Source organism: Bos indicus x Bos taurus, chromosome 11, assembly GCF_003369695.1.
Source record: "Bos indicus x Bos taurus breed Angus x Brahman F1 hybrid chromosome 11, Bos_hybrid_MaternalHap_v2.0, whole genome shotgun sequence".
Taxonomy (NCBI): domain Eukaryota; kingdom Metazoa; phylum Chordata; class Mammalia; order Artiodactyla; family Bovidae; genus Bos; species Bos indicus x Bos taurus.
Window position 1 is genome coordinate 6423066 of NC_040086.1, and position 9558 is coordinate 6432623.

Here is a 9558-nt window from a genome sequence, read left to right on the forward strand (position 1 = left end):
AATTGAAAATTATTATTATTTTATACTATGACACTATTTTGGGGGAGAATTTCTTGGGTTGATTGTACACTTTCAGTTGAATCCATGCTTCTATTTAGCCCATTTATATTTTTATTTGATGAATTTTATAAGTGTTGGAGCCAGGATTCAAATCCAAGCTGGTGCTATTAGTTACTACATGACTAGTAAATGGTATAATGACCTTTTTTTTAACCCAAAGAGAGTCTTTTTCCTATAAGAAAGAAATTTTAACCCACCAACATTTATTGAACAATTGATATGTATAAATGTACATTAACAATCTTGATTTAAGAACATGAAAACATTTCTCTGAGTATATCATTTATAAAGATTTTTCCCCCCTTCCTCTAGTGAGGCTGTTTGCTCAGGGTTTGTTTTTTCCAGTGGGATGACTTTGATGTATTTCTTTCCTCACTGTTACTTTTTCACAAGTAAGTATTAGAGTGTTCATCCTTGATTCCCTCTTCACCTGTCATTGAATGTCTTGATTAGGATAGCCTGCCTCCTTCTGATCATGAAGAAGAATTGGAATTTAGGATTCAGTGTGTGTGAGGGGCTGGCTTCCGCATCTCCATCCCTTCTGCATTTTGCTAATTTTCTGAATCGTTAGCCCCATTACCTATGCTGTGGGTCTCTGGTGTAAGATTCCCACATAGGAGAAGTACTTTTATCCTCTGGAAATAAAAACTGAATCAGAACTTTTCATGTATTTCCTCCAATGTCCCTGCAAGGCTCTGGAGGTGCATCCGAGTTCACCTGTATCTCCCTTTGCTGCTAAGTCACTTCAGTCATGTCCGACTCTATGCGACCCCATAGACGGCAGCCCACCAGGCTCCCCCGTCCCTGGGATTCTCCAGGCAAGAACACTGGAGTGGGTTGCCATTTCCTTCTCCAATGCATGAAAGTGAAAAGTCAAAGTGAAGTCGCTCAGTCATGCCTGACTCCTAGCGACCCCATGGACTGCAGCCTACCAGGCTCCTCCGTCCATGGGATTTTCCAGGCAAGAGTACTGGAGTTGGGGTACCATTGCCTTCTCCATCTCCCTTTAATTCACCCCAATATAATAAATATCTCTGCTTTGAAAACACTTCTAAGGGCTCTAACCCGGGAGCACGCGCTGCTGCCACCACCGGCTATGCAGAGTGAAGGAATGGGAAGAGAGAGGACCTCTCGGATTAAATTCACTTAACTGATTGCCCTGCCAGTTGATGGAGGGAACAGGGCTGTTTATCGTAATCGTTTACACTGAGTGCAGAGACATTTCAGAATTGCTTCTGCGGCCCTGAATGTTAAACAGGATTTTTCCTGTGCTTGTTTCGCCATCCGTGCGGTCTTTAGTCCCTCTTTGTCTTCTAGGAATCCCTAAAATGTCGGGACGGTGGAAATTTCTTCTGTGTTTCTTGTACTATTGTTGTTTTAGCTGTTTCTTTAATGGAGAGAGGGATAAAACATGTCTTCCATTTTTCCGTTAGTCACCTTGACTCAGTACTCGCTATTTCATTTTGAAAACATTTTTTTGGTCTCCGAAACAAAGGAAATAGGGGAAGAGAAAAAGGGTATATTTGTGGGTAAATTGCCTCATCACAGCCACTCCTGAGGGCTCATCTGAGGGCCCTTTCTCATCAGTCTCATAGCCCACACCCAGTGGAGACTCTGATGCTTGGTCAAACCAGCCAACTAGCTTTTTGATATCTTAGAGCACTCTCCCTTCTCACTCATTCTTCTCCCTCCACTGCCTTTCACTTCACTTGAATGGTCAGAGTTGTCAAGTAGCCTACTTTCTCCTGTAGAGCAAATCATCCGAGACACCAACTTGCATTAAAATGTTAGCAATTTAATATATTTTCCCTACCAGTCATATGGAGAAGGCAATGGCACCCCACTCCAGTACTCTTGCCTGGAGAATCCCATGGACAGAGGAGCCTGGTGGGCTGCAGTCCATGGGGTCACTAAGAGTCAGACATGATTGAGCGACTTGACTTTCACTTTTCACTTTCATGCATTGGAGGAGGAAATTGCAACCCACTCCAGTGTTCTTGCCTGGAAAATCCCAGGGACAGGGGAGCCTGGTGGGCTGCCATCTATGGGGTCACACAGAGTCAGACACGACTGAAGCGACTTAGCAGCAGCAGCAGCAACCAGTCATATGCATTCTTTGAAAGTGATGAAAGAAGAAAGCAAGGCTCACGATAAGGGATTGCTGTGGACTGAATGCTTGTGTCCCCGAAAAATTCACATGTTGAAATCCGAATTCTGACTTCCCTGGTAGTCTAGTGGTTAAGAATCTGCCTGCCAATGCAGAGGACACAGGTTCAACCCCTGGTCCGGGGAGCAACTAGGGCGATGTGCCACAAGTACTGAAACCCATGCACCCTAGAGCCTGTGCTCCGCAACAAGAGGAGCCACTGCAGTGAGAAGCCCGTGCACCGCAACTAGAGAGTGCCCCACTGCTACTGAACCAGCATGCAGCAACAAAGACCCAGCACTTCCAAAAAAAAAAAAAAAACTAATGCTAATGTGATGGTATTAGGAGGTTGGGCCCTTTGGAAGGCAACTAGGTAACAAGGATGGGATGAGGCCCAGGGATGAGATTAGGGCTTCTCTGGTGGCTCAGATGGTAAAGAATCCACCTGCAATGCAGGAGACCTGGGTTCAGTCCCTGGGTTGGGAAGATCCCCTGGAGGAGGGCATGGCAACCCACTCCAATATTCTTGCCTGGAGAATCCCCATGGACAGAGGAGCCGGGCAGGCTATAGTCCATGGGGTTGCAAAGAGTCAGACACGACTGAGTGACTAACCACGGCACAGAAATGATATGAAAGCCCTTGCTTTCACTGCCTGTGCTCTCTCTGCCTTGAGGACGCAGTCAGTCAGCAGTCAGCAACCTGGAAAGAGGCCCGCATCAGAACCTTGGTCTGACTTCCAGCCTCCAACTCTGTAAGAAATGAATTCCTGCTGGTTATAAGCTACTGGATCTATGGCCTGTGGTTATAGCAGCCAAGCTGAGACAGGAGTAAATAGGCATTAATGACAGTGGTACTTCAGGTATTTTGGAGGGAGAGCTCATCAACGCACAATTTTCAGGCCACTGTCATTGTGTCTGCTCTTAAAGGTAGCTCTGGGACTTCCCTGGTAGTCCAATGGTTACGACTCTGCACTTCCAGTGCAAGGGCCGTAAGTTCTATCCCTAGTCGGGGAATTAAGAGCCCACATTCTGTACAGGTGCAGCCAAAAAAATTAAAAAACAAAGGTAGCCCTGACTCCTGCCTTCTAATGAGAGTCTACAGGGTGGGTTAAACTGCTGACAATCATTTATGTTCTCTCTTTAGTCCTTTGTAGTTAAGGATAATCATGTTTAACTATGAACATTTTAGCAAAAAGTCAGGGGAGGCCCCTGAATACTTGTTGGGGTGACCCGTCAGGTAGTTATAAATGGGCAACTCTGGGCGGGTGGAAGGCATGGTGGGTGTGCTGGCGGAGGTCGGGCGGGGTGAGGAATGTTATTTTTATTTCCATTTCTTTTGACTTTTCTCCAGAAGTGAAACAGAAGCCCCACTCCCTGCTTTGTGGTTTCCCATCGTAGGAATCTTCCTGTAAGGAGGTGATTGCACTCTGTATGCCTGCGGTTGGGAGGAGGAATTCATATGAAGTGGTCAGCCTATCAGGTGCATCACCTCGCTGGGCTAGGCACATGAAACATGTCAGTTACTCCTGATAATTCTCCCTGGTTATTGGATCGCCTCTGGGCTTCTCATGTAGCACTAGTGGTAAAGAACCTGCCTGCCAAAGCAGGAGACATAAGAGACAGAGGTTCGATCCCTGGGTCGGGAAGATCCCCTGGAGGAGGGCATGGCAACCCACTCCAGCGTTCTTACCTGGAGAATCCCATGGATAGAGGAGCCTGGCGGGCTACAGTCCATGGGGTCCCAAAGAGTTGGATACAACTTAAGAACTAAACAACAACCACAAAATAGAACACAAACAGTTACAGCATCTGTGTTAGCCATACTGTTTCGCTCGTGCCCCTCCCTTGCCCCCCAACAAAGTCAGCATCAATGGTCAGGACAGTCTTTTCCCCTCTTGGGTGCCACCACAGTTATATCAGAGGCACCAAAACCCAGGCATCAGCCAAGCGCCTGCAGAGCTGCAGTTACAACTCATCTCATTTACCAATTGTCTCTTGCGCTTTAATACCATGTAAGGGAAGAAGGTGTTCAGCAAAGTTTAGATCGTATGTGTGTGTTTCTGTGTGTGTGTGACATATCAAACACATCTGAAATGAGCAGGCAAATCAGGGAGTACTTTCCAAGGTTATCTTTTTCTGCATCTTTAGTGAATTTAAGTGTACATCACACAAACTGATCCCTGATATTCCAAAATGGCGCACGGAGTCACACTTACGGTCCAATCTGTTTTGCCTTTGTTCAGACCAACAAACTGGGCATTGTCTTTGCACAGTCAGTCAGAGCTCCAAATAGCTGGCAAGAATGTGTAACTAGACATGTAATTACCCAAAGTGCCCCCTTTTCAGACAGCCACGTTAACGGAGTGCTTTCCCCTCGTTTCTCACGTTTGCCAGCCTTGCTGGCTTCTTAAGAGTGAAAGCCCAAAGGACCAGAACCATCTGTATCTAGAACAGCATCTATTATGTGGCTGGAATTCATCAAATGTTGAAAAATAATGGTAATAACATGTAGAGCAGGTTCAAGGATTCCTTAATATAATGCCAAGTATTTCGCTTGTCAGGCAACCGAATCTCTGACATCGAGGCTTTCTTCTTGATGAGAGGCAGTCAATGGGCCACAGCGAGACAAACCAGATGTGGTCCAGGCTCCTTTGCAGAGAGAGGTGTGAGTTTCTTCTCTAATTTTTATTTTTTAATTGAAGTATAGTTGATTTGGGGCTTCCAAAGTGGCACCATCTGCCAATGCAGGAGAACCCACCTGCCAATTCAGGAAACATAAGAGACTCGGGTTCAATCCCTAGATGGAGAAAATCCTTTGGAGAGGGGAATGACAATGCACTCCAGTATTCTTGCCTGAAGAATCCCATGGACAGAGGAGCCTGATGGGCTACAGCCCACGGGGTCACAAAGAGTTAGACACGACTGAAGCGACTTAGCACACATGCAACTTGGTTAAAATGCATCAGATACCTAAAGCTTACTGATCAGAAGCATGGGTTGTTCACATGAATCTGGGTTTTAGTCCTGGATTTGCTACTTTCTGAAGGTGCCATCGTGGTCACATGACTTCATGTGTCCAGGTCTTGGTTTTCTCTTGTCTGTGAAATTATGAAAACGGGAGGGCTGGCTGCACAAGTTTGTGTGAGGCTTAAATGAAATGAGCAGGAAAAGTGCTGAGCTGAGTGCCAGGCGCAGGCAAACACCAGCCAAGGGGAGCGGCTCCTAGGAAGACTGGTGGTGCCTGGACAGCCAGCCTTGCCTGGGCAGTGGTCAGTTTAACCGTGGCCCTTCTTGCAGAGCCGAGAAGAGGAGTCTAAGAGTCCAAGGACTCGGGAAATCCCGCATCCTGGGCACACAGCGGGGAGAAATAATATTCTTTGTATCTCAGCAGACTTCACTGCCCCATGTAACTTTTCTGACATACCACGTTCAGGGTAGGCAAACACCAGCTGCTGGGAGAGCAAGTCCTAATTTCCTGGCGTGTGTAGTGAAGCTGCCTTGCACTGACATGGCTTTGTGTTTAATTTCCTTAGCTTTTTAGACACAAAGCATTGTCTGCAAGAAAGTGGAACTAAAAAGGAATAACTGCACAGTGGGAGACACATGCTGATCTGAAGATGTCACCGAGAGTCTCAAAAACACTCATTGTGTAAATGTGTGCATGTAACCAATGAATATTTTTGCTTCTGAAGGCACAGAGCAGCAATGGAATTGTCTTTAGAAAATATAGTCATGCTTGCTTTATCTGTGCCATACTATAGTCCCTTATTTATATTTTTATATCAAGCAAAGTCTGACAAACTTAGCAAAAGACAGCATTTTTTCCAAAAATTAAATAAACATGCTGAAATTTCAATTAAAAAAAAAAGAAAATATCTTCCACCATGCTGTGGGTAGAAGTCCCCCAAAATAGTTCAAAGCCAGTAAGACACTATTTTAAAACATTTAGCTAATTCCTAAATATCCCAAACAAACCCCAAATTACTCAACGCTGAAGAAATATTCTATCTTTACAACAAGCAAAATTGATTTCTACTTGGACCTATTTCTACTTCAGTTTTTTTCCTTCTTTTTTTTTCTATCATCCGTTTTATATTTGTAAGGTCTAAGAAATTTTCTGTTACAATCTAACTTAAAGGTAATTCTTTATAGTGATTTGTAGACTGAAGTCATTGATTATAAAGTCAGACTGCTTGAAAATTACTGTGTAGATGAAAGCAACTTGTTAGAGTTTCATGTGATTTTTAATTTTGATAGATCTACACAGTGCTATGAACTCAGTACGAGCTTAAAAAATACACGTTAGAGACTGAGAGGGGGTGGCAAGAGAGAAGCTGAGGAAGTCTTAGCAAAACCTACTAAGGCGACCCTTCCTGAACTTACCCACGTGCTAAAATGTGGAAACCACTTTATCACAATAAGAACGAATAACGGTCCTCAACTTCTGTAAAAACCTCAAAACTGTTAACATGGTTTGAAAGGATACATGCATCCCAATGTTCACAGCAGCACTGTTTACAATAGCAAGACATGGAAGCAACCTAGATGTCCATTGACAGAGGAATGGCTAAAGAAGATGTGCTATGTACATACAATGGAAAACTACTCGGCCATAAAAAAGAATGAGACAATGCTATTTGTAACAATATGGATGTACCTAGAGACTGTCATACTGAGCGAAGTAAGTCAGACAGAGTCAGACCCAGACAGAGAACTATCATGATATTTCTTATAGGCAGAACCCAAATGATACAAATGAACTTACTTAGAGAACAGAAGCAGACTCACAGACTTAGACAAGGAACTTGTGGTTACCAGGGGAGGAGGATGGGGGCAGGGATAGTTAGGGAGTTTGGGATGGACATGTACCACTGCTATATTTAAAGTGGATCACCAACAAGGACCCACCATATAGCACAGGGAGGTCTGCTCAGGTGTGCTGAAGATGGGCAGCCGCCCCTGATTAGCCAGAAGAGGTAAGGGAGGCTCAAGTCCCCTGCAGGTGTGGGAAGGATGTGGCCTGCCAACACCTGCTTTCAGACCCCTCACCACCAGAGCCCCGAGACAGCACATTTCTGTTGTCTGATGCTACCCAGACTGTGGTACTTTGTTAGGTCAGTCCTAAGGAAATGAAGCAATTAGTCTTATTTATTTAAACAGTGGTTTCTCTTATTTATTTAAATTTTTATTTTATTAAAAAAAATTATGTTTGGGTTGTCCCTGATGGTCCAGTGGCTAAGACTCCATGCTCTTAATTTAGGAGGTCTGGGTTCCATCCCTGGTTGGGGAGCTAGATCCCACATACTGCAGCTAAGACTCAGCTCAGCCAAATAAATATTTTCAAAAGAGAGAAAAGTTTAACACAAAATTTAAAAAAATGTTTATATTCTTTATATCATAAAATAAGACATGGTAATAGAAGAAATTTGTAGAATTATATGTCCTGAAAAAAAGAAAAAAAATCACAATTTCAATCTGTCAAAAACTACTATAATTTGATATATTTCTTCCTTGTTTTCCTACACATAGTTTTAAATTTTCTGCAGCTATAACTTCATACCAGTTTTGTAAAATGATGTTTCCAATTAACATGACAACACACATCTCTACATTACTACAAACGTTTTGTAAATACCTCTTCTTCAGTTTTTCAGTATAAACAATGCCCAGGTTATTGGTGGATAACTCTGCTATTTTCATCTTTTCAGTCAGTCTTTTGGTGCTAAGGAATTAAAAATATTTTTTATTATCTCATCAATTCTCTGTAAAGTGTGCTGTGAGAGACAGGAGTTAGGTGATTTTGTAAAAAAAAAAAAAAAAAAAAACCAGGCCCTCGAATAGACCCTAATAGGTTTCAAGTGTACAGAAAAGTGACTCAGTTATATATATATATATATATGCAAATATTTTTTCCAGATTTTTTCCCTCTTAAATTATTACAGAATATTGAAGAGTTTCCTGTGCTATACAGTAGGTCCTTATTAGTTATCTGTTTTATATATGGTATGTGTGTGCGCATGCTCAGTTGCTCAGTCGTGTCTGACTTTCAAGACCCTATGGACTGTCGCCCGCCAGGCTCCTCTGTCCCTGGGATTCTCCAGGCAAGAATGCTGGAGGGGGCTGCCGTTTCCTCCTCCAGGGATCTTCCTGACCCAGAGATTGAACCCACCAGTGTACCACATCTCCTGCATTGGCAGATGGATTCTTTGCCACTGAGCCACCCTGGAAGCCCCATCATAGGCTGTGGTCACACTCAAATAGTTGAGACACAGCTGACCCTCACATCTGTGTGTGAGACCTCGTATGAGACTGAAGCTTGTGCTAATGACTGAAACAGCAGTTAGTGAATATTTGGTCCCGTGACACCAGGCTGCCCCCTGACAGCACAGATTCTAGTAGCACCAAATCCAGGGCCCGGGTTCCCAATTCCTCCTTGGGTATCTTCTCTCTGTCTCTGCTCAGGTCATAGCAATGATTTAAAAAGTGTCTCTAGGGCTTGGTTTTGAACTCAGCAGAAAGAGATCTCATAGATACGTGCCATGGGATCATGGAAATCTGGTTCCAAGGGTACTTTAGCTTGTGATTTGCAAACTTTTCTTAGTGGTGGAAATCTTGTCTCGGTAAACTATTACTCATATTCCCAACGTATAAAAACATCTGAAAGCAGAACCTTGGTGGTGGAAGGAGAGAGGACTGAGCGACCAGCTCAGCGGTCCCCTTACTAAGTCCCTCTGACCCTCCTTGGGAGACCCAGGGAGACCCTGGGAACCCAGTTTGTAGAACAGAGCACACACTCCAGTTCTTTATCCACTCTGCACAAATGGCCCCACAGAAAGGAACTTTCTTAAGGCCCAGTGTGTGTAAAGAATTAATAGTTATCACACATGGCTTTTCAGTTTTTCCGAGGCGCTGGTTCTCCCTTCTGAGTGATTGCCATGTTCCCATTTCCTGGAAATTTCAAGATGGGGGTTGACATATACAAGTGGGTGTCTGTTGAGTCCACATTCACATGGCTCCCTTTTCAATTCCTCTTGCCAACTACTGACATCCCACCACCTCTGCGTTTCTCCTCTGCTAAAGAGCTAAGCTGTGATTCTAAAGGCCGTTATTGTGTAGAACTTCTCCACAAGTACTATTTTAACTCTGAATACATTTTTTTACAAGTAAGGCAGCTAATAATAATTATATATTCTAAAGCCATTAAAGATGCAAGTTTGTGAGAATAAGTGGTCTTCCCTTTTTGTGACCCTGAGGTGCATTTACAGAAGTCAAGACCCTCCACTGATCCAGACACACTTTCTTGTCCAACTCTTCCCCTCTCCCATTCCTCAACCTCCAACAACCTCAAGGAG